The 24,426-nt window shown below is 41.6% G+C and overlaps 2 long non-coding RNA genes and 1 other non-coding gene across 3 annotated transcripts; 1 reads left to right on the top strand and 2 right to left on the bottom strand.

Annotated features, from left to right (window-relative positions):
- The first annotated feature begins 21 nt into the window (after window positions 1–21).
- Window positions 22–24,175, top strand: LOC140626048 (uncharacterized). Its single transcript, XR_012025296.1, has 4 exons — window positions 22–157; window positions 21,242–21,355; window positions 21,453–21,638; window positions 24,046–24,175. It is a non-coding gene; the product is annotated as an uncharacterized lncRNA (long non-coding RNA).
- LOC140626327 (uncharacterized) lies at window positions 3,306–7,891 on the bottom strand. Its single transcript, XR_012025515.1, has 4 exons — window positions 7,777–7,891; window positions 5,995–6,213; window positions 3,505–3,580; window positions 3,306–3,423 (listed from the first exon to the last, which is right to left on the bottom strand). It is a non-coding gene; the product is annotated as an uncharacterized lncRNA (long non-coding RNA).
- Window positions 6,982–7,088, bottom strand: LOC140626494 (U6 spliceosomal RNA). The gene has a single exon (XR_012025667.1). It is a non-coding gene; the product is annotated as a U6 spliceosomal RNA (small nuclear RNA).
- Window positions 24,176–24,426: the final 251 nt, after the last annotated feature.

Here is a 24,426-nt window from a genome sequence, read left to right as displayed (position 1 = left end):
GAGGGGGAGAAGGAAAAAAAAAAAAAAAAAGCCCTGCGTTTCCAATGATGTGAAGAGAGAACTCTGCTCTCTGAGCATGGAAGGAAGTAAGAAGACCCAATTTGTGGCTGCAGTAGAGAAAAAGAAAAAAGCCCCGCAAGGAAACTACCAACAGATGGTAAATACATTTTTAATTCTTCTGTCATACTGTGTGGACTTGTGCACATTTGTCCTGCTGTGTTAGGCTCCCGAAATAGCTAGCATGGAATTGCAGAACAGTTCTGTTGCAATCTGAGATTTAGGAAACCATGCTGGCTGACAAAACAGGAAGGGCTCCTAGTAGGATGGAGTGGATTTGCTCCCCATTTGCAGCTCCTCATGGCGGCATCCGCTCTCATTCGGAGTGCGGGAAAATTCTCTCCCATGTTAGGTCTCACGGATGATGCTGTAAAACTTACTATTTCAAATTGTCCTCCGAGCTCTAGTTACAATTATTAAATGTTGGCGCTACCCCGATGATAGCTCTCCAAGGCTAGAAGGAGTGAGACGCTTGGATCTACAGATCCTCAGTCCTCCAGGGAGCGACCCAAACATATATGTCAGCCCAGAGTTCCACACCTAGCCTTAATTTTCACTTCAATATTATTGCAATATTATTGTGTTCCCATAGAACATCATGGGGATTCCAATGCCCAGAAAAGGACTAGTTATGATAATGGATTGCTCTAAAAGGAACCTACAGAGATGAGATGCACATGCAATTGACCGTGCATCTGAGAAGTGACCCCAGACGGGTACCAGCAATGAGTTGGGTTTCCAATCCCAACACTTGTCTCTCAGTGTGTCTCCAAGAGCGAAAAAGTTTTGGTGAACCCAACTTGCTGTGGAATAATGAGGAGAAACTGGTCTATTACTTAATCATAGTCTAGAAATATAACTTATACAATACCATATTATTAGAACTGGAAGGATACTTACAGAATCTAGTTCAATTTTTTCATTTTATAGACAGGAATCTGGGCCAAAGAATTGCAGGAAATTGGCAAAGATTATACAACTAGTTGGTGGCAAATTCAGTACTGGAACCTGAGATATCTATTTCTCAGTTCAATCCTTGTTCTACTTGAGCACCCACAGAAGGTGGACATTTCTGTGACAAGCAAAATCCAATTCTAAAAAAGGCCTTTCTCATGGTAATCCTCACTCTCGGGTTTTTAAAAAGCAAGAAGATGGGATCTCTGGTCTACGAATGTTTGGGAAACTAGTTGATATTCTTTCTAGGTAAAGTTTCAAGCTGAAATATATTTGTTAATTTCTGTCCTAAACCCCTGTGGATTGTGTCGAGATTATATAGCTATCACACGATTTGGCACAGCTGGGATCCTCTTTTTATGAAATAGCAGGGAAGATTGGTAGATAGGGATTAAAAAGCATTGGCAAAAGAGAACAATAACTTTCTACCCAGTGTCTTCCTGGTCTAAGAGTTTCTCCTAGCCTCCTTTGGAGAAAGGGGTGGAAGGAAGGTGGGGGAGGGGAGAGGGTAGGAGAGGGGATTTTTTTTATCTCCTCAGTGAAAGAAAGGATAAAAAGCACTTTAGCACTGTTCAATTTAATGAAATCTTGATTTCACATAGTTTAAATTTCTACAAAATTAACTGTATCCTTATTAAAAATGACTTATACGTTCATAGGTATTTTTTCCAATGGGTACATAAGCAATTCATTAATAAAAATGATTCTTAATCGGCTACTTAAGAAATGTTATCCTTTCCTTTTTTTTTTTTTTTAAGAAAGTTAATTAGTAAACTCTTCAATAGCTAGGTTAGCAATGAGGTCTCCTAAATTTTGCAATTCTATTCAGTATTTTTGACATGTTGCTTCGCACATGATTTCAGCTATGTTTTACTCTTGCAGTGGGAAAAATTGTTTACTTTGTTGTGTTTTAACATGGCATTCTTTGCTTTGAGAATCAATTTGATCATTTTGAGCATTCATGCTGAATTTACCGGCTAGGTTCATGGTCTACCAACAGATTTTGGGGGTGTAGGAGCAGACTTATCTTGAGTGAATTATGTTGAGGAGAACAGTGATGAAGGCACATTTTACGTGGTTTCATTCCTGTGATCTAAATTTGATTATCTAGCTAATATCACTAGGGAGATTTTAAGCTTTAATAATTATATCTCAAGGCCTAAAGAAAAAATGAAGAAGAAAAATTATGTTTACTACTCATTCCCACACAGTAATTCACAGAGTTACCATCAGAGAGCTTATTTGGCTGCTTTAAAAAAATAGATTGATATCAAGATTCTGTTTTAAGAGTTCAAGCTCAGCTGACACTTTGTTCTTAAAAAAAAAAGAAGAAGAAAGAAAAGAAAAAGAAAAAGAAAAAAAGAAAAAGAAAAAGAAAAAGAAAAAGAAAAAGAATCCTGGAAGCTAGATTTAAGCAATTGTTTTTCTAGAAGGGTTTAGCATTGCTTATTTGAAAGAGTAAAAAGATAAATAAATAAGTAAGTAAGTAAGTAAATAAATAATATATATATATATATATATATATATATATATATATATATATTGATTTTACCTTTCCTTTTGGAGGACCGGTTTAGGGTTTTTTTCCCCCTAGAAAGTTTTGAGGCTACAATTCATGCTAAAAGTGCCGTGTTCCATTATGTACCAACACAGCTTTGAAGTTGTCCCTGCTTCTAGGTCAAGGGCTCTCTCCCTGTGGCCACATGCCAGTTTCATCCTTGGATTCTCATGATCCTCGGAAATAAATCAACTTTCCAGTAAAATCCTGTGACAGCTCTATTTTACATAAAAGTGTGCAGCCTGGGGATGTGATACTGTTTTGAATTTTAGGTGGACTAGAAGGGAGAGAAAACATCCATTCTCATGAAAAGATGATTCTAAGAGAAGTCATTACTGCAGAAGCCAGAGGGCAGCTCACAAGTATCCCACTCATTCTCCCTATAATTTTTCTAACCCCAAAGCTTATTATTTGTGTGAAAACAACAAAAATACAAATGACCAAAAATGCTCTAATGCAAGTATGGCTCTGGTCAGTAATGTATTCCATGAGTTGAAAACGTGTTGAGCAGTTCAGCAACTTTAGTCAGTATCTCTTTCTTCTGGCAAGAAAAGGAGAAGAAATGAGCAAGTTACTATTACACATCCCAACATGGATGAATCTCACATTAACAGAAAATAAAAACGAGGCTAGACACAAAATAATGTATACTGGATTGTTCCATTTGTATAACGTTCAAAAACACACAAAACTCATCTGTTGGGATCCCTGGGTGGCGCAGCGGTTTAGCGCCTGCCTTTGGCCCAAGGCGTGATCCTGGAGACCCGGGATCGAATCCCACGTCGGGCTTCCAGTGCATGGAGCCTGCTTCTCCCTCTGCCTGTGTCTCTGCCTCTCTCTCTCTCCCTGTGTGCCTATCATAAATAAAATAAAAATTAGATCTTTAAAAAAAAAAAAACTCATCTGTTGTGTTGGAACCAAGCATGATGGTTTACCTTTGATGAGAAGGAGTGTGATCAGAAGGAGGCCTGAAGATGGCTTCGAGGATGCTAGAAAGGTCTCTCCCTTGACCTGGGTGGTAGATAGAGGTATGTTCACTTTGTGACAATTCATTAGGCCACATAGTTGTGATCTGTGTGCTTTTTCTCCAAGTGATTTACTTCTATTTAAGATTTTAAAAATAATATTCCCATTGGGAAAGATAATGTTAAGAAATATTAGAATAGCACTTTGCCTAATTAAACCATTTCATCTAATTAAAGGTATATAGATATGTATTACAGAGGAAAAATAGAAAATTCAGATAAGCTGAAGGAAAAAATTACATAAAAAACTCCAGAGTAGGGCAACAGGAACTCTCATACACTGCTACAGGGAACATTAGTTGCTATGGTTGTTCTTGGATAACTGGCATTATCTACAAAAGTTAAGGATATGCATATCCAGTGACCCAGATTTCTACCCTTAGATATACACCCAATAGTAATATGTGCATGTGAACTCCAGAAGAATAGCAACTCTCTATTCATGACAGCTCCAAACTGGAAACAAGCCAAACTGTCCATTGACAGTAGAGTGGACAAAGAAAATGTGTATATCCAACCTTAGAATATCAAACAGCATTGAAAATTGATGAACCATAGTACCCTCAGCAACAGGGATGAAACTGAGAAATCTAATGTTGATAGAAGCCACAGGAAAGAAAAAATGTGTGCTTTCATTTACTCAAAGTTCAAAAAAACAGTAAAAGATATAGTAATATAACTTTATAGCATTTATAGTGTTTAGTGACATAGACTTAGGCAGTAAAATTAAAGACAAAAAGGATTATCATAAATGTAAGGGCAACAGTGACCTCTTGGCGAGAAGGTGGGTTGAGATTGGAAAGAGATGGGTAGAGGGTTTCCAAGTCATGGTTTGTTTGGTTTTTGGTTGATTTTTTAAAAAGATTTTGTTCATTTATGAGAGAGGGAGAGAGAGAGAGCAGGAGCAGAGGTGGAGAGTCAAAGGGAGGGGAAGAAGCAGACGCTACACCGGGCCCATGCAGTGGGCTGATGCCAGGCTCGATTCCAGGACCCCAAGATTGTGACCTGAGCAGAAGTCAGGCACTTAACAGACTGAGCCACCCAGACACCCTGGCCATGTTCTACTTCTTAACTTGGATAGCAGTTATGTGAGTGTTCACTATACAAGAGTTTATTAAATGAAACTTTTATATATCGTGCACTTTCCCAAACATGTGTTGTATTTCACAATAAAAAATATATAAAAGTCACATGAAGCCCAATTACTCAGAAATAGTTAATAATTTAATACCTTGATATGTGTTCTGCCAAAATTCCTTTAACGCGATATATATGGTTTTTCCCCCCATTGCTTTGCAGGCTTTAATTTTTTTTTTTTTTCTTTAATGATACGACCTTCCAGAAGAATTCTTCTTCGGGGTTTTTGTTTTGGGGTTTTTTGTTTTGCTTTGGGTATTTTTGCCATTTCCATTTAATTTTAACTAAAAGTAAATATCATACAAGCTTTCCGCCCCTCTGGAAGCCTAAAGCCATGGAGTGGCTTTCAGGAAATTAGGTTGCTTTAGCCTAAGCTACATTGATTCATAAACCAATCTGCAGGATTTTGCTCTAGCTCATGGGAGACTTTTCCTTCTCTGTTAATAATGCTGCTGCTTCAAAAGAGAAAAGCCTCTTTCCACCTCTTCAGAGTGCTATCTTTTCAAAAGGAAAGTCCAGGCAGTGAGGGGGGAAGGCCAGCAAGGGAGTGGTCATGCAGCTTGAAGCAGAGGAGGGGGTCATCCTAAAACTCATCACAAAACCACATGATGCTGAGCCCACACTGAGCCAGGGCTAGGCAACATTAGGAAGGAGATTTTCAAAATGATCTAGGGTATTTTTTTTAACCCCAAAGTAGTCCCATTATTTTTTTTCTTGCCCCTGGGGGCAGTTCAATTGTCCTACCCTGTTTCTGGGACATGCTTTTCTTCCCCTGTGCCCCATCTTCAGGCCTCCTCCCCAGCTCCTCACCCTTCTCATCATGTTAACTATTCCACCACTAAAGAGCCATCTGGGACCATCAGAACCCTGGCAGGGGCCCCACAAGAGCTCATGGCCCCCCAGACTCACCACCTCACGGCTGGCATTCATCACCGTTTTGAAATTGCTTCTTTTCTTGTTTGCAAATTCTGTGTTTATCTATAAGCTTCATGCACGCATGCAAGGACAATGTCGCTTTCACCATCATGACTCTGGGCCCTACTGCCTATTAGCCCTCAATCAATACATGGCCCTCATCGAATACATGGACAATGGTGTGTGATGAGATGGGACATGGGAGAGAGGCAGTGCTTGCTATAAATGAGGGTTTCCCAGCTAACTCCCTTTACCTGTTGAGCACAAAGGACTCCTGTGGTGCCATCATACTAACAAGAGCAAGCACAAAGTTCTAAAATCTGTAACTGCTCATTTTCAAATACTTACCAGTAATGGCAATTTGCATTTGCATGGTGTTCAATTGTTCATGAAGCACTTTCACAGATGACCTTGTACAATTCCAACAGCCATTCCTCCCGGGTGAGCTGGGGAGCTACTGATATCACCATTTTGCAGGTGGAAACTAAACTTAGAGATCTTGGGTAACCAGTCCTACAGCATAGCATTAGTTTTCAGCGTAAGCCAGGAGCTAGCGACCTGTTACTGCTGTAAGGGGAATGACATTCAGGGTATACTATGTACAGATACATGGTCAGAGAATAGGATATGAAATAAATATGTGAGACCATTCTGATTTTTTTAAAAAAATCTTAGTAGCTATTTCCCTTTTTTCAAAGCGTTTGGTGGCTTTTTTGGCTCATTTTTCATCACAAAACTAGTACATATTTGGTGTAAAAAATCAAAAGAGCAGGTCTGGGTGGCTCAGTTGGTTAAGCATCTGCCTTCTATTCAGGTTATGATCCCAAGGTCCTGGGATCAAACCCTACGTTGAGCTCCCTGCTCAGCAGGGAGCCTGCTTCTCCTTCTCTCTGCCTCCTCCTTGTGCTTGTGCTCTCTTGCTATCTCTCTGTCAAATGAATAAATAAAATCTTAAAAAACTAAAAAGAGCCCAAATACAATCAAATCACTTAGGATCACGTTAAATAGAGCTAGCTACTATTACACCATCTTAATAATTGACTGCATATGAAGTCTTAAGCTGTTGTGGAGTGAAAACTCCCCTCTCACACCCAATTCCTCCCCCGCACTCCCACTATATTCTTTGCCTGCAAAATTTTCTTAGCTATTCTTGGCCATTTGCTTTCTTAAAGTTTTTGATTTAGGTTTTGCTAAAACTCTTCTGAGGTTTCTATTAGATTTGGGTTGTTTTTATAGGTGAATTTGGGTAGAATTAACATTTTTCCTACATTGCTCTCTTTCTTTCATAAGCACGGTATAATTCTCCTTAATTTGTGTCCATTTTGATGACTTTTTAAAAAGGTGGCACGCTTCAGGAATTTGTGTGTCAACTTTATGCAGGGCCCGTGATAATCTTCTCTATATTGTTCTGATTTTAGTGTATGGGCTGTCAAAGTGAGCACTCAGAAGATATTTCTTCACCATTGGAGGACATTGGGGGGGAAGAGGTCACATGTTCTTTACGCTCTATAGGAAACAGTAACTGAAAAAGACATGAATCTGGATTAATTGTGTCTATCACATAAAAGCATATAGTTGTGTGCTAACAATGGGAAAACTCTTTTTGGCTTTTGTTATCTTGGCCCTTTCATTATCTGAACAAAAGCTCTTCTTCTGTCAGTGGTCTTGACAGAGGAAATGCAGTAGGACAAACGGGTTGGGAGGATGGGCAGGAGGAAAGGGAAGGAAAGGAGAAGATGGTCAGACTTGACAGTGAGGAGGGGTGAGGAGGTAGGATGTGTTGCTGGGGCAGAAGAAGCAGGTGGAGGGGCACCTAGATGGCTCGGTGGTTGAGCATCTGCCTTTGGCTCAGGTCAGGATCCCAGGGTCCTGGGATCCAGACCTGCATCGGGATCCCTGCTCAGCAGGGGGTCTGCTTTTCCCTCTGCCTCTCCCCTTGCTCATGCTCTCTCTCAAATAAACAAATAAAATCTTAAGAAAAAAAAAAAAAAGGAGAAGCAGGGTGACAGCAGTGGCAGGTAGAGAAGGGAATAACAGCGAGTTTGGATTCTCTCGAGTTTTGCTACTCCAGCACACCAGCAGCACCACTTGGGATCTTGTCAGAAATTCAGACTATTGGCCCAGTCATACCTATTCAATCAGAATCTGCATTTTAACACTATCCCAGGTAATTCTTACACACATGAAAGTTCTAGAAGCTCTTAGTACCCCCCCCAACCAGTTAGAGCCAGTCCTGATCAGTGTCATCAGCTTGAGACCTATTAATAGATGGAACGGGTTTGGTTGCCTAGAGACCTGGAAATCTGGTTCCTGGTATAGACTCGGAGTCTCAGGGTTCTTTTATCACTACGGCCAGAGCCTTGTGACCTCAGTCGGCCTCAGTTTCTCTGCTATGCATTTTAGTTCTCTGCAGCGGCTGGATCCTTGCCCTGGACCACTGCTTCTTCTGCTCAGGTCCTGATGCTCTGCCAAACTCTGGCTCTCTCCCTTCCCTTCAGAAGCAGGATGTGATTTCCTACTCTCTTTTCAGTTTCTGGCAGGGGGCCTGCTGTGACTGGACCAATCACCTGGAACTGTGCCTGATTTTGAATATTGTCACCTGGACTTCTTCCAGAACTGTGTTCTGCTGGCAGAGAGGACTCACTCTGATATTCAAATAGCCTGGCCCAATCTGACTAGTCATGCCCTTTGACCGCCGTGTACTGGCCTGCCTGGCTGCCTCCTGGGAATGGGCCAGCTTCTGAGGACAGGCTCTGGCCCCTGTTCCCCACTAGATCTTGGCTACTTCCTCCTTCCCATGGTCTGTGCTGATGTGGTCACAGAATGTCATGCACCCAGTTGTCTCCTCCAATAGAGGAGGCAGCCAACAGAGACCAAGAGAAGCAGGCTTCAGTTCCTTCTCTCTCCTAGCATTTATGACTCTGGGCTCCATGGGCCTGCTTCTGAGTGGACCTTGAAATTCCAAACAGTGCCCTTGGAGCCTGTTAGGTAATAGGTATTCCAAAAGTCCTAGAAGACTACTGAGTACAAACAGGCTCAGTGGTTTTGTATAACTTGCACTTCTGGCCCTTTCTCCAAAGTGGAGAAAAATCTTCTTTGCTGCCTGACTCACTTTATAAAAAGAGACCAAGCCCTATAGAAGCTCAATAATCTCTCTGGTTACCATATAACTATTTCACTTTGAGGGCATTATACCTCCTGCTATGCTCAATTTATGGTGGAACATTATACAATGTGTATCACATCTGCCACTATGTTTTAAAACAGCACAAAATGTCTTGAATGTCATGAAGTTCAAAACAATCATGTTGGCTGTCGGTTACAGAGGACAATTTTTCAAAAAAGCATTACTCTTCGTTAATTGATAACAAAGCAATGGCTGTACCTTTAAGACTGTTGCATCATCTCTATTCCAAAGAACTATTCTTATGGTGATTTAAAAAAGAAGAAGAAGGCAAAGAAAGAAAACAGGAAGAAAAAAATGTGTGGCAGCACCCACAGGAGCTAAGAAATGGTGTGGGTGTTGTTTCCATTATTTATGTACACAACGCTTTCACCAGAATCCAAATGGCTTACAAAGAAAATACAATACAAATTGCAACAAAAATGCACTAACACAGTAAGACATTAAAAAAAAAAAAAAGCAAACAAACAAAAAACAATTACCTAAAGGACGGTTTAAATTTGTCATAAATTTTATGTGCAGAGAGAATGGATAAGTGTCTACTGACTCCATTTGTACATGCAAAGGTAGGCAGGTACCTGGTGGCGCTCGCCATACTCAGAAAAGAAGTTACATGTAAAATAACAGTAAAAGTAGTCACGAAAAATGTCTAAAACCATTTTGAATAAGAAACACCTGCTGTTTAATGAAGTTACTCCAAGTCTCTAAAGTTGCATCACAAGCTCATGAAATTAGCCAGGATGGGTAAATATATGATTTTCTGCAAGGCACCCTTGGCCAAGTAAAAATCAGAGGTCTGAGGAAGAAGTTACTCAAGACCAGAAATAATACGGCACCTGGCTGGCTCAGGCAGATGCCTTCAGGTCAGGTCATGATCTCAGGGCCCTGGGATCAAGCCCTGCCATCAGGCTCCCTGTTCAGTGGGAAGTCTGCTTCTCCCTCTACCCCTCCCCCTCGTTGTGTGCTTTCTCTCTCTCTCTCTCTCTCTCTCTCTGTCTCTCAAATAAATAAAAATCTTTTTAAAACAAGACTAGAAAAAACTAAATGGATAGGAAATAAAATATATATAAACATTTGCCACTCATTGCACCTTTCTAAAGGTCCACACTTTCTCAGGATAGATTTTAGTTGATAAACCATGAAGAAACTGTATTTGAAGTTTGTGCAAAAGACCACAACAACCCAGTTTTGATAGATATCATGAAGTTGCTTTCATTTGCGAGTCTGCTATACCATCATTATTTGAGCAAGGTTCTCAGCAACTACTTGAACTTTCTGAGAAAGGAACATCCGATACAGGAGGAAGTCTACTCCTGGGAAGAATTTCTAAAATGTTGCAGAGGCTTAAAAATTGATGATTATATAGAACAACACACCACTACTAGGGTTGTTACAGCCTTAGTACACGTAGTTATAGTCAAATCACTGAGAATTACAATGTCATTTGTCTTCTTTTACCTCTTTTGTTTTCACAAGTCACATGGCAAAATCAACAAATACTACATCATCCTGCTCACGATTCAGCTATGGAAAAAGCATCCGCTCTCTCATCTCAAGGGTAGCTATTATTAGCTCGCGTCGATTCTCCCATACGATATATACTCATGCTTATTAAGCTGTTTGTATGCTTCCTTTGTTATATTCCTCCATGAATCTGACTATTGCTATGCAGTGAAACCCAGAGGTACTATTTCTATAGGCCTTTCCAAAATTAATGCAATCCCTCCATTAAAAAAAAAAAAAAAACCAACAAAACAACAATACCATTATTGGGGGGAAATATGCCACATCATATATGCACTGACATTGAACCTTTCTAAAGAAAATGTTACAGTACTGATCCTGGATTATATAGTGTCCTTCCAAATCTACAGCCACCCAGAACCTGTGAATGTGACCTTATTTGGAAATAGGGTCCTTGCGGACAGCATCAGGTTACAATGATGGCATAGTGGGTTAGGATGGTCCCTAAATCCAATGATCGATGCCCTTATAAGAAGGGCATACAGACACGTAGACATACAGGGAGATTGTCATGTGAACATAGAAATTAAAGTGAGACCGCCACTAGCCAAAGATTGCCAGTAACCACCAGAAGCTAAGAGAGAGACTTAGGACAGATTCTAGCTCAGAGCCTTTGGAGGGTTGTGGCCCTGCTGACACTTTCATTTCACACTGTAACCTCCAGGACTGTGACATATCAATTGCTGTTGCTTACACACACACACACACACACACACACACCCTCCCCCCATTTGTGGTATTTTGTCATGGCAGCCCTGGGAAACTCATACGGTGCCCAGTCTCCAGAATATGAAAGTAAGTACTTTAAATTACACAAAAGCACATATTAACTTTCTCTTAGATAATGAAATGAAGGGAGGAAAAGGCTACTTGTCACAGTGACATGACAAATATAGACCAGAGACTGGATTAGAGATTGGTCATTCTAACATTGCAAGGCGGGCATAACTATAAAAGGATGAAAGTTTCAACTAAGACACTGAGATTGATATCACATTTTATTTTATTTTATTTTTAAAGATTTCATTTATTTGACGTAGAGAGAGAATCAGAAAGCACAAGTGAGGGGAACAGCAGAGGGAGCAGGAGAAGCAGACTCCCTGCTCAGCAGGGAGCCTGATGATGCATCTAGATCTCAGGACCCTGAGATCATGACCTGAGCCAAAGGCAGACACTTGAGGACTGAGCCACCCAGGTGCCACTGATACCACATTTCAAAGTGAGGTATGTGACCTTCATTTGCAAAATTTGCAAGAGAGGTTGTCAACATCTGATTACATGACTTTTCAACTTTTTACATCGGTGAAAAAGTACATTAAAAATGAGAAGTAGGGATACGAGGAGAGGATAATTTTGTACAGACTAGTCTGTGGCTGGATTTCTCCCCCTGGCCTTTCTAAGTCTTCCGGGGTAAAGAAAATATGAGTGGCTCCCTTGGATGAGACGTGGACCACCCACAAAAGAAAGCAGGCACGAAAGTTATCTTGTGCCTTTTTTAAGAGGGTCATCTGGATGGGTGACCAGATGAACAAAAAGGCTGGAGCTGGTGCCAGATTCCCACAGTCTGAGGGAAGACTAAGCGATCAGCCATATTAAGACATATCCATCTGTCGACAGGGAAAGGCAGTGAGAGAAGCTCTACCCTGTGGTGTCTTGAAAAACCAACTAGAGAGGCAACTTGGAATAGCTGTCAAGGCCAGAGAACACTGATACTAGATCTTCCCAAGACTACCAGACAAGTAAGAACTTTCCTGTTCATTCTTTTTTTTTTTTTTTAGATTTCATTTATTTATTCATGAGAGACACACACAGAGAGAGGCAGAGACGCAGGCAGAAGGAGAAGTAGGCTCTATGCAGGTACCCTGATGTGGGACTCGATTCCAGGACCCTGGGATCATGACCTGAGCCAAAGGCAGATGCTAAAGCACTGAGCCACCGAGGTGTCCCAGAACTCTCCTGTTCTGCTTTCTTCATTGTCCTCACACTATACCAACCAGAAAGAAGTGTGAAATCCCCATTAAAAGATGAAGGGGGCAGCATGGGCAAAAGTGAGGCCATGGGCTGCTCTCCTAACTGGATTGCAGCCTTTTGTAGGAGGCTGAGCTGGGGAGAGGAGAAGCCTAAGTGCAAAACCAGATTGATGTTTTTACCATGACATGGCTTTCGACACGTTAATTACTGACCAGTGGACAATTTATTACGTGGAAGCCACCAAAGAATAAAAAGTTGCTCTAAATATCACCCAAGAGCAGAGAAAGTGTTAACTCTGTGGAATAAATTTGAAGTGTTGCTTTATGATTGATTATATCCTCTGAGTCATGCTTGTTCAATGTAGTAGTTACATAACCATTGCTAAATGCAATCGAAGAGAGGAGTTTCTTAGTGCTTTCTATGTAGTTTTCCCCTATGAAGTCACTGCATCTCCATCTGAACTTTGGAAAACGATATACTAAATTGTCTTCACAGAGAATTGGGTCCTTTTAACTTATTGTTTATCAGCACTTGTGAAATGTCTAAACTGAAAAGAATTATGTGCTTGTCACACATAAGGTGCTCAGTAAACGTTGAATGAATGAAAAAAAAAAATGAATGGGCAGTGAAAAGAAACCCTGATCATCCAGGGTCTTTGTACCAGCCTAGCCTCAAATTCTCTTCTGATAGAGCAAGAAAGATCCCAAGTTTGTGATTTTTGAAAAAAATTCCAACCAGACATTTACAGTCTCCATATAAGAAATTATAAACCTCTAGCATTAGAAGGAAATTTAGGAGATGATTTAGTGCTACCTCTTCATTTTACAGACAAAGGCCCAAAGATAAGTGAAATAATTTGATTCTTGTCACTTTTTCCAGTAGAGTCAATGACGGCCCTGGAAACTCTGATAACTGACTCATTGACAGTGACAGTCTTTGATTTTTGGGCTTCTTGTGAGCTTAGCTTTGTTTGAGTGAGAGCTTATGCTCTCTTTGGTGGTTTTCTTGTCAATAAAAGAAGTTGCACCAAATTGCTTTCACCTAATAAACAAACACGAAGTACCTGCTTGCGCTCAGAACTGCACCATAGACTTGGCATCGAGTGAGGAGTTAGGAGGACCTGCTACCCTTGAGGAGTTTACAGGCAAGAGGGAGAGACAGACAGGTGAAAAGCAACTCTTACAATGCTGGCTAAGTGCTGTGATAGAGGTAAACACACTGTGGAACTGTGGTGACATTTAGGAAAAGCCCCTAATCCAACCTAACAGTCGTGGAAGGCTTCCTAGAGGAGGTGACATCTAAGCTGAGTCTTGAGAATGTGGAAAATTTAATAATTAAATTTATTTAAATTTAATAATTTAAATTTAATATTTAAAATAAATTTAATAATTTTAATTTAATAAATTTAAAATAAATTTAATTTAATTTAATAAGTGTGTTCACAGACCCCTAAGGACTGTACTCTGGTGGTATCACTGAGTACAAGGGGGAAGAAAGAGTGGTCAGGCCAGAGAGATAAACCGGTGCCCAAACATGGAAGGATTTCTATGCCACCCAGAGCCTATATAGACTTTACAGAAAGTCTATCAGAAACTACTAAAGTATCTTTTGCAAGGGACTGGACTTGGCCTGATCTCTGACTCAAAAAAAAAAAAAAAATCAGTCTCGCTGCAGTATGAGGAATGATTTTGAAGGAGATAATAGGCAAAGAGGCCAGTTGAGAAACTTTTGAAATAATCCAGGTAAGAAAAAAAAATGGCAGCAGAGATGGGAAAGGTAGATTTTCAGAGCAATGTGCTACAGACTGAATTGTGTACCGTTCCCCACAATGGACCCATTGAAGCCCTAAGGCCCAATATGATGATATTTAGAGGCGGGGCCTTGGAAGATAATTAGGCTTAGATGAGGTCAGGTGAGTGGAGCCCTTGTGATGAGATTAGTGTCCTTAGAAGAGAGACACCAGAGTCCTTAGGCTCTATCTCCACCAGGTGAATATGCAGTAAGAAGGCAGCCCTCTCCAGGCCTGGAAGGTTTGGAAGGTCACCAGCAAGTGACCATGCTGATTCTAGACTTCTCACCTTCAGAGTTGGGTGAAAATAAATTTCTGTGTTTAAGCCCCCCATGTGTGATAGTTTGTTGTGGCAGCCAGGGCCAGCTAATACACCGTAGCAGTGGGATGAAGGATGTGGGGATGTATTCCTCATAGGGAATAAGGAGAGGGAGGAGTCAAGGGTCAGATGTGCATCCAGACTAGTGTTTAAAGGGAGCACAGAAGTGGGCCTGAAACGGAGCACTGACAGAGAAGGGAGAGACTTACTAGAGACCAGTGAGTAAACAGAGAGATAAAGGGAAAGGAAAAAAAGAGGCCAAGAGAAGGGGATTTTTTTTTTTTGAAAAGAAGATATATGTTCAATTGTGCAAATACTATAAAGAAGTCAAGTAAGATAAGGTTGAGAGGTGTCCGCTGGCTTCCGCAATAAAAAGCCTTTGGAGATCTTGGCAAGAATTGTTTAAACATCGTGAGGACAAGGACCAGACTGCAATTGGTTGAGGAGAGAATGGGATGGCAGGAAGTATAGGCAGCCAGCATAGAAAACACATTCAAGAATCCTGGCTTTGAAGTGAGGAAGAGAGGTGGAGAGGTAATGAGAAGGGAAGCAAGAGATCCCTCTCTCTCTCTTTATGCTCAAAGACAAGCTTTTTAGGAGTGATGGAGTAAGGAAGAACTAGAGGAGAGGCAATGATTGATGAGTCTGGTTACTGAGCACGTAGGCAGTGATGAACTACAAGCTCGGATGCCGGTACTGACTTCCCAAGGAGGGACTTCCTCCTCCATCGCAGGAAGGTAGTAGGGATGGGCACAGATGTGTGCCAGATTGTAGGTGTGGAGTCAGTCCTTCCTGGTGGCTTCTGTTTTCTCCATGAAGTAGAAGGTGAGAGTGAGGTAGGTGGGTACATATCAGGACAGGTGATCGGAGGTGGCTTCAGAACCCGCCGTGGGGAAGGGGAAACAGAGACAGAGAGCTGATAGAAGGAAATTGGGTAGAGCAAAGTGTCTTTATTGTTTTATTTACAAATGGTGTGAAGTCAACTTGGGGGAATCAGGAGTCAGTGTGGGCCATCCAAACGTGGAGTGGTTCCTGGGTCCATTTCTTTACCATTGTCCCATGGTAGTGGATTTCTCAGGGAAGCCTACCTTTTATGAGGGCAGTTGAATTCTGGGGTCCATACCAGGAGTCATAACATGGCTAGGCCTCCTCAGTTTGTGTAAACCTGCATTCCAGTCATGCACATGACTTCCTTCCGTGTCTTGGATCCTGAGTATTACTGTTAGCATGGCCTGTCTAACCATCCTCATATACATAGAAGAACTGTGTGTTGGGACACCTGGGAGGGCTCAGTCTGTTGAGCATTCGACTCTGGATTTCAGCTCAGAGCATGATCTCAGGGTCATGAGATCAAGCCCTTAGTCAGGCTCCATGCTCACTGTGGAGTCTGCTTGTACCTCTCCCTCTACTCCAACCCCTCCTCGCTCTCTCTCTCTAGAATGAATGAATGAATGAATGAATGAATGAATAAAATCTTTAAAAAAAAAGAAAGAAAAAGAAAAACTGTGTGCAGACATGGTTCAGACATGGAGAACATCCAGATATTCCTATGCTTTTGTAGGTCTTTAGATGTCACCACTTCACAAAGTGCTTTACAATGTAGATTGTGACTCTGCAGGAACCTTATAGCTTTTCCAACAAGTGCTGGAGCAATTGGATACTTGTAGACAAAAAGAAAGTGAACCTTTAACTTATGAAATAATTAATTCAAAATGGAAATACAGATAGTAACAAAATAAAACGTAAACCTATATATTTCTTGGGGAAGGGGAGAACGTCTTTGGAATTTAAGGCTGGGCAAAGAAGCCCTAGACGTGATTCCAAAGGTATGATCCACAAAAGGAAAAAACTGATAAATTAGACTTTATCAACTTTTATTTAATTTTTAAAAGATTTTATTTATTTATTCATGAGAGACACAGAGAGAGGCAGAGACACAGGCAGAGGGAAAAGCAGGCTCCCTGAGGGGACCCCGATGTGGGACTCGATCCCAGGACCCTGGGATCATGACCTGAGCCAAAGGCAGATGCTCAACCGCCGAGCCACCTAGGTGCCCCAGACATCATCAACTTTTAAAACTTTTGCTTTATGGGACGCCTGGGTGGCTCGGGGTTGAGCAGCTGCCTTTGGCTCAGGGCATGATCCCGGATTCCTGGGATCACGTCTCACATCAGGCTTCTTGCATGGAGCCTGCTTCTCCTCCTTCTCTGCCTGTGTCTCTGCTTCTCTTTCTGTGCCTCGCATGAATAAATGAAATCTTAAAAAAAATAAAACTTTTGCTTTGTAAAGACCCTATTAGAAAGATGAAAAGACATGATCAGACAATGAGAAAATATTTGCAATCCACATCTCCAACAAAAGACTAGTATCTAGAATTTATAAAGAACTCTAAGAACTCAAGAGTAACAAACAAACAATTCAATTAGGAAAAAGGGCAAAAGGCATGAATGGACATTTCACCAAAGAGCATATAGAGATGGCAAGTAAGCATATAAAAATATGTTCAGCATCATTAGCCGTTGGAAAAATACAAATTAAAGCCATGAGATATCACTACACATGCATTAGAATAAAAATGATGACACTACCAAATGCTGCTGAGGATGTGGGGATCACTCATACATTTGATAGCCCCAAAGCAGTCTAGATAGAAAACAGTTTGTGTTTGCTTTAAACAATTAATATACAATGACCACAGGACCCAGATATTGCCGTCTTGAGCTTTTATCCCAGAGAAATGAAAACCTATGTTCACACAAAAATCTGTCCGCTAATGTTTATGATAACTTTCTTTGAAATAGCCCCAAAAGGTAAGCAACCTGGATGTCCTTCAATGGGTGAATAGCTAAACAAAACCATAGTTCATCCATACCACAGAACCCTACTCAGCCGTAATAAGAACGAACTATTGATGTAGGTAACAGTCTGGATGAATGTCCAGAGAACTATACTGACTTAGAAGAGCCAATCCCAAAAGGTTACACCCTGGATGAACACTATTTATATAATATATCTAAAATGACAAAATTATAGAAATGGAGAAACAATTAGTTATTGCTAATAGGGTCAAGGAAGAGAGGGAGGTAGAGAGAAGCTGGTGTGGTTATGAGGGGTGAAGACCAGGGATCCTTGTGGTGATGGAAATATTCTGAGGCTTGATTGTATCAATGTTAAAATACTGGTTATAAAAAAAATAATAAAATAAAATAAAATCCTGGTTGTGACAGCACGGTGTTGTCTTGCAAAATGTTACCATAGGAGTGAACTGGGCAAAAGGTACACGGTTTCTCTACTGTTTCTTACAACCGAATGTGAATTTACAATTATCTCCAAATGAACATCATTAAGTTTAAAAAGTCAGGTGCTGCACAGATCATCCTGGACAGATATTGAATCACTAGGACCATGGCAGGACTTGGATTGAACCAGAAGCCCTACCCGGGAGTCATCTCTTACATACTGTCTGTGAGCTAGTACTGCTTTCCAAACTGCGTAGGGCACTGAACCAAGGCTGGAGTTCTCCTAAAGACCTGCAGTCACCTTGATACTCTACCCCAGGGAAACATCTCCTGGTCCTCTTATCCTTTGAATTTCCATTATCTGAATGACCTGAAGTCCCCAGTGGCCTAGGTTTGGGAAGAAGAGGCCTTTATGGTTGAAGATCTCAGACAACAGTCACATGCTATTGGGTAGGTACCAGCATACCACCCTCAGAATGTCAGGCTGCACCAGTTGCACCTTTGTGGTCACCAATGTGCAAAGAGGACTTCACACTGTCTTCCAGAAGACTTCTAGCAACAGGCCAAAGGACATTTCTCTTCTGCCATTAGAACCTTGAGCATCCTCCACAGGACTGAATGCTTACTTACAGAGTCTGAGTCAGCCCACAGGAACAGGGAGTTGAAATTTGAAATGACAGTCTTTGAACTTCAAGGAGACTAAACTGGTAGAGACTGAGACATCGTTATGTAAAACGTCTAGGTTGGGGCAGCCTGGGTAGCTCAGCGTTTTAGCGCCACCTTCGGCCCAGGGCGTGATCCTGGGGTCCTGGGATGGAGCCCCATGTCGGGGTCCCTGCATGGAGCCTGCTTCTCCCTCCGCCTGTGTCTCTGGCTCTTTCTCTCTCTCTGTCTCTCTGTGTGTCTCTCATGAATAAATAAATAAAATCTTAAAAAAAAAAAAGTCTAGGTTGTTTCTATTGGCCGGTGTAGTGGGACAGGTGGCTTATGAGGTCACTTATAAGCAAATAAGCTACCTTTACTAAGCACATCTTGGTGAAGACGGAGCACCTCTGCCACCCTGCAACATTCCTGACTACACCTGCTATAATGAATGCCTTGTCCAATTTTCTACCTTCATCATGATGTCCTTGCCATCGGCGGGGGGGGGAAAAAAAGCAATGAATTGACAATGTCCTTCCACCATTAAATACATACACCTCCCTGAGGAGGCCTGAGCCTATTTTCTTATATGTAAAATGAGAGACACAGGTATTTGAAAAACCTGTAAGTATTCTTCGAGGTCTTATAATTCCTGACACTAGGAATGTCCTCATTTTCCAGTGCTGCCTTGCAAAACTGGCACTGCAGCCAGGTAAAAATAAAACTATATCCTCCAGAATTTTTCCTGGAAGGGGTAAAAACAAGTCTTTCTGTAAGAAAATAGTAGACCGATGGATTGTTTTGTTGGGTAAAGCAGGCCCCGACCCTTAGTTTAAAGGAAGAGTGCAGGGCAGCTCTGGTGGCTCAGCGGTTTAGCGCCACCTTTGGTCTGGGGCTGATCCTGGACACCCGGGATCGAGTCCCACATCAGGCTCCCTGCATGGAGCCTGCTTCTTCCTCTGCCTGTGTCTCTGCCTCTGTCTCTCTCTCTGTGTCTCTCGTGAATAAATAAATAAAATCTTAAAAAAAATAAATAAAGGAAGAGTGCAGAATAAAACATAGGATGAATTACTGTGTTAAGGGATGCCTGGGTGGCTCAGTAGTTTAGTGCCTCCTTTAGGCCCAGGGAGTAATCCTGGGGTCCCAGGATCAAGTTCCACATAGGGCTCCCTGCATGGAGCCTCCTTCTCCCTCTGTTTATGTCTCTGCCTCTCTCTCTGTCTCTCTCTGTCTCTCATGAATGAATAAATAAAATCTTTTTTAAAAATTACTGTGTTAAGCAATGAAAGGAATTTGGATTTTTTTTGCCTTCCTCCCCAAAGAAGAAAAGAGGTGCAAAAAAGAGAATGAGAGGACAATAACAAAGGGCATGAAGGAGTTTTAAAACCAAAGATGATTGGGGTGCCCGGGTGGCTCAGTGGTTGAGCATCTGCCTTCGGCTCAGGGCATGATCCCGGGGTCTTGGGATCGAGTCCCATGCTGGGCTCCCCGCAGGGAGCCTGCTTCTCCCTCTGCCTATATCTTTGCCTCTCTCTGTGTGTCTCTTATGAGTACATAAATAAAATCTTTTTTTAAAAAAAGAAAACAAGGATGACTAATGTTCAGTTTCAAGATATATACAGACATTACTGGGCTGTCGCCCCTGTCTCTCCAACACCTCCATGATAACTGCATCTCACAGAGGCTTGGTGTAAGCATTCTGTAGTGGAAATCAAGAAAATAAGGGTAGTTTCAGTGGAAGGAACAAAAGAATGGTGAAAGAGGCAGTGTGGAGGCAGGAGGCCATGGTGCAGAGGGCCAAATCTGGAGGCTGGAGTCAGGATGTGGGCCAGTCTGACCAACATAGCAGCAGGGGGAACCCAGCTGACATCTGGCTTACTTACCCTTTTCCATTTACCACTTTCTCTACAAACCTTTGCTGAGCCTTTTCAAATGGCAATCTCCCCCCCCACCCCCGCTCCACATTTTTACCAACTTTGGTAAGACACTTAGCCCACTCTGTCCTGATTTATAGTTATTTGTATATCTGCCTGACATAGCTCACTCACTGGGCCGCACACCCTGTAGGGATTTGAGCCTCCTAGTGCCAAACATAGTAAGAGCTCAATAGTAATTTATTGAATGGAATTTGCTTCTTAGCCTTTCTCCTTTATTCCCCTGGGGTCTTTTGGTTGGAATGAGCCATACTGTTGAGACACAGAAAACAGTAATAATGACAATGAATGTGAACATAAAAGGTATTTCTCATTTAAAAAAAATTTTTTTCCCGGAGTGCTTACAAGCAGGAAATCATATATATGTGATCAGGGTAGGGTGAGGGAGTGAGCCCTAGTATTGAACCACTAGCTCTTTTTTTTTTTTTTTTTAAAGATTTTATTTATTCATGAGAGACACACACACACACAGAGAAAGAGAGAGAGAGAGAGAGAGACAGAGAGAGAGGCAGAGACACAGGCAGAAGGAGAAGCAGGCTCCATGCAGGGAGCCTGACGTGGGACTCGATCCTGGGTCTCCAGGATCACGCCCTGGGCCAAAGGCGCTAAACCGCCAGGCGACCCAGGCGTCCCTGAACCACTAGCTCTTCAACCACATTTTCAATTGACAAAGATCTGCATGGAATATACATTCATCCCCCATATAAAATTGTACAGATGTTTCAGAGAAAATTGCAAGAACAAACTTTAACCTCATGACTTCCATTATTTTGTAATAAAAGGCTTAAAGCACAATGTGAGCTTTTTTTAGATGCTACGTTCCAAGTGAGTAGTGTGTTGTTAATTTTTATATTAATGCAGGGTGCCAGCAGAACTCCGTGCAGAATCTAAAGAAGAAAATCACTTTCCCACAGCTCTGATACCTGGTGACCGATTTTAGCTTATTTATTTTATTTTATTTTATATTTTATTTTATTTTTTGTCATCTCCTAGATGAAATGAACATCCTTTCCACAGCGATGCAGTATAGATATTTCCAACACAAGGACCCTTCTCCCCAGTGACAAGAGAGTTCCTTGCTAAACCATAGTTCTGTCACCAGCACATGTGAGTCCCTACTAAGCATTAATTGGTATTTATACTCTCAACACCTGCTTCTCTTTGAGAAGGAGACCTTTTAACATTGTTTTTTTCTTATTTCTAGGCATTGGGTACAGCTTCCTACCTTCCCCTGTGCATCTTCCTGAGAGCTGGAGATGACGAGATCCTCTACTTGTATTCCCCAGTGAAAAGCTGACAACACTCTATTGTCTGCCTACTAATGAGCTTTCTTGTATGGAAGATGATAAAGCAAAATCTAATCACATCTATGTCCCCAAACACACTTCAGGTTTGTTCGCCTAGATCTTTGGAAGGCTTCAAAAAATTTTCACCCCAGATGTTAAACTAGAATCCTCTCCTTCCTCATCACAATGTTTCTCTCCCCCTAGAGTTAATGGGATGTTCTTTCCCAAGTCCTGCTCTTGCCCAAACACTACCATCTCTACTATATCTTTTTTTGTTTCATCTCTACTATATCTACTGACAACATGTGCTTTCCTCCTATGTCTGTCTTTTGAATCTTATGGATTCAATGTGGTTCTTTAAATAGGTGATTGTAGGATGGAGAGGAAGAAAGAGGAGAAGAGAGGTAGAGTCACTGCATAGGCCAGACCACCTGGACACCAGAGGGGATGGCAGCAGGCCAGTTGTGAACTTCCAGCTCTATGACCTCTCCTTGAAAATTTGAAAAACCTCAGGAAATAGAAGCTCAGGAATTTTCAGCTGACGGGGAGTGGTCTCTTCGTCAGGCAGAGGATGGCTACACCACATGAAATGCTCCAGCATCTTACGGTTTCTCCAAGGATCCAAATCTTCACCCCTTTACCCTTCCCCCTTCCTCTTTATATTCATTATTCTTGTGGCTGATCTAGTGACAGTTAAATAGCACTTCTAAATAGAAGCATTTGCAAAACTTCACAGGAGAAAGGAGGAGGAAGATGTGGCACTACTACAAGGGCGTGAAGACACGTTTTAGCCTTTGTGTCTCCACAGTCCTTTAGGGCTGTCCCACGCTTGAGTGACAGATCACATAGCATTGCGCACATCCAGGTGTTTCCTAAGGAATGAGTATTAGTTAACAGGGAGAGAGAACTTCTGAAGCCTGAAACATTTTTCTTGGTCTGTGAAATTAAAGCAGAAGCCACTTTCAACTCATTCAGGGGGAAAAAATATGGATGTGTCTACTCGATCACATTAGGCTTGTCCATCCCATGTGACTCAGCTGCCTATGGAGCCCAGTCCCCATCATTATGACAGTCCTCCAGCTTCAGACACTAACAGACATGTGGCCTCCTGACTCTGTCATCCTTCTCCTGTGGGCCCTTCTCTCTTTGGCTCACATTTGGCTCAGCATTTGGCTCCTTGGCTCTCCTCCTGCATCCAAGAGGCCATTCTTGGCCTGGGGCTGGTCCCCTAACACACATACCTATCTCCCAGCCAGAGGAGAGCAGGTCTTTTTTGCCTGGCAACCATCGAGTCTCAGACACAGAAACCTTCATTCAGCATTTTAAATTAAAACCCGCTGCCAGGGTAAGGCTTGTGTGAGTGTTCCTGCTGATATAAATTGTCAACTCCACTGTAGCTTCTATTCTTACATCTGTCAGGCAAAAGGCCCCAAGGAGTTAGATTGAAGAAAGAGACAATAGGTTGCCATAGATAATGTAAGGATCTGGCCTGGTCCATATGGTGGGTACAGTCAGTAACTGTTGTGCGCCAAAGTCGTGTTGGAATTCTATCATTTTCCCCTCTTTCTCATTTCCCCCATGCAACCTGTCCGCCAAACCAGTGGCAGGGGGGAGAAGCAGCAACGGGGAGTCCTGCTATAATTCATGGAAGAGATTCAGGATAGACTTCAGGATAGGTACAAGATTTGCTCATCTTTTCCTGTTTTAAAACCCTTAGAGCACATTTTGCCAACATTTACCAACGTGCTACCAACTGTGAATTTATGTGAAGAATCATGCATAGCATTTCAGGGTGATAATTCCATACTTAACATTTTTGCTAGGTCTTTCTCTCAGGAAAGTTTTGCGAGTCCTCGATTGATTGTATTCCATAAACTAAGGGCTGAAAAGGACGGGAATGCTGGGATGAGAGTGGAGGTGATGGGTCTCACAGGGGTCCCTGGCAACTGAGAAGACTTCAGAGTGGAGAATCATGCGGGAAAGAAGGTCCTTATGGTTTTAAAAATTCCAAAGAAACAAGGAGAGAAGCAGCTCAGAAACTCCGAGCTGCAGGTCAGAATTGTTATATGTACAACTGATCCTTGAACAAAGCAGGTTTGAACTGTGTGGGTCCACTCATATGTGGATTTTTTATACTATAACACTGTAAATGTATTTTCTCTTACAATTCTCTTAATAACATTTTCTTTTCTCCAGCTTACCTATAACATACCAAATACATGTTAATTGACTGTTCATGTTAAGGGTAAGGCTTCTGGCGAAACTGTTCATGTTATGGGTAAGGCTTCTGGTGACCAGTAGGCTATTAGCTAAGTTTTGAGGGAGTCGAAAGTCACAGAAGGATTTTCAACTTCATAGGGGTCAGTGCCCCACACCCCCAGCCCTTCCCCATTGCTCAAGGGTCAACTGTATATAATTTCAAATCGAGGTTGCAGACAAATACTGAATACCCCACTTCAAGTTCAAATGTCAGAGCTAATGTAGAATTTCTCGCTTCATATTTGATAACAGCCCAAGTGGATTCAGCACAAATAAATTATCGCGCTGTAAGGATCCCGAGGGAAAAGTTGATAAGCCAGATCCCATTCTCTCCACATGTGTCTCAACAAATATATCATCTTAAGAAGAATCTTATCAGATGGTAAGCACTTGGGAACTACCTATTGTGAATTCAGGGCAGCTGCCTTGGAACAGAAAAAGTCATTTATTTATTTATTTACTTATTTATTTATTTTAAATTTTGTTATTATTATTATTATTATTTGAAAAAGTCATTTTTAAGCTGATTTACAAGTGCTGATAATTCCCCCTAGATTCAGAGCTGGCTTCCTTTTTTTTTTTTTTTTTTTTTTTTTTAAGACAGGGATGGGGACAAAGGGATGACCTAGAGTC

Source organism: Canis lupus, chromosome 37 (genome assembly GCF_048164855.1).
Source record: "Canis lupus baileyi chromosome 37, mCanLup2.hap1, whole genome shotgun sequence".
In the NCBI taxonomy this organism is placed as follows: domain Eukaryota; kingdom Metazoa; phylum Chordata; class Mammalia; order Carnivora; family Canidae; genus Canis; species Canis lupus.
This window is presented reverse-complemented; position numbering and strand designations above follow the sequence as displayed.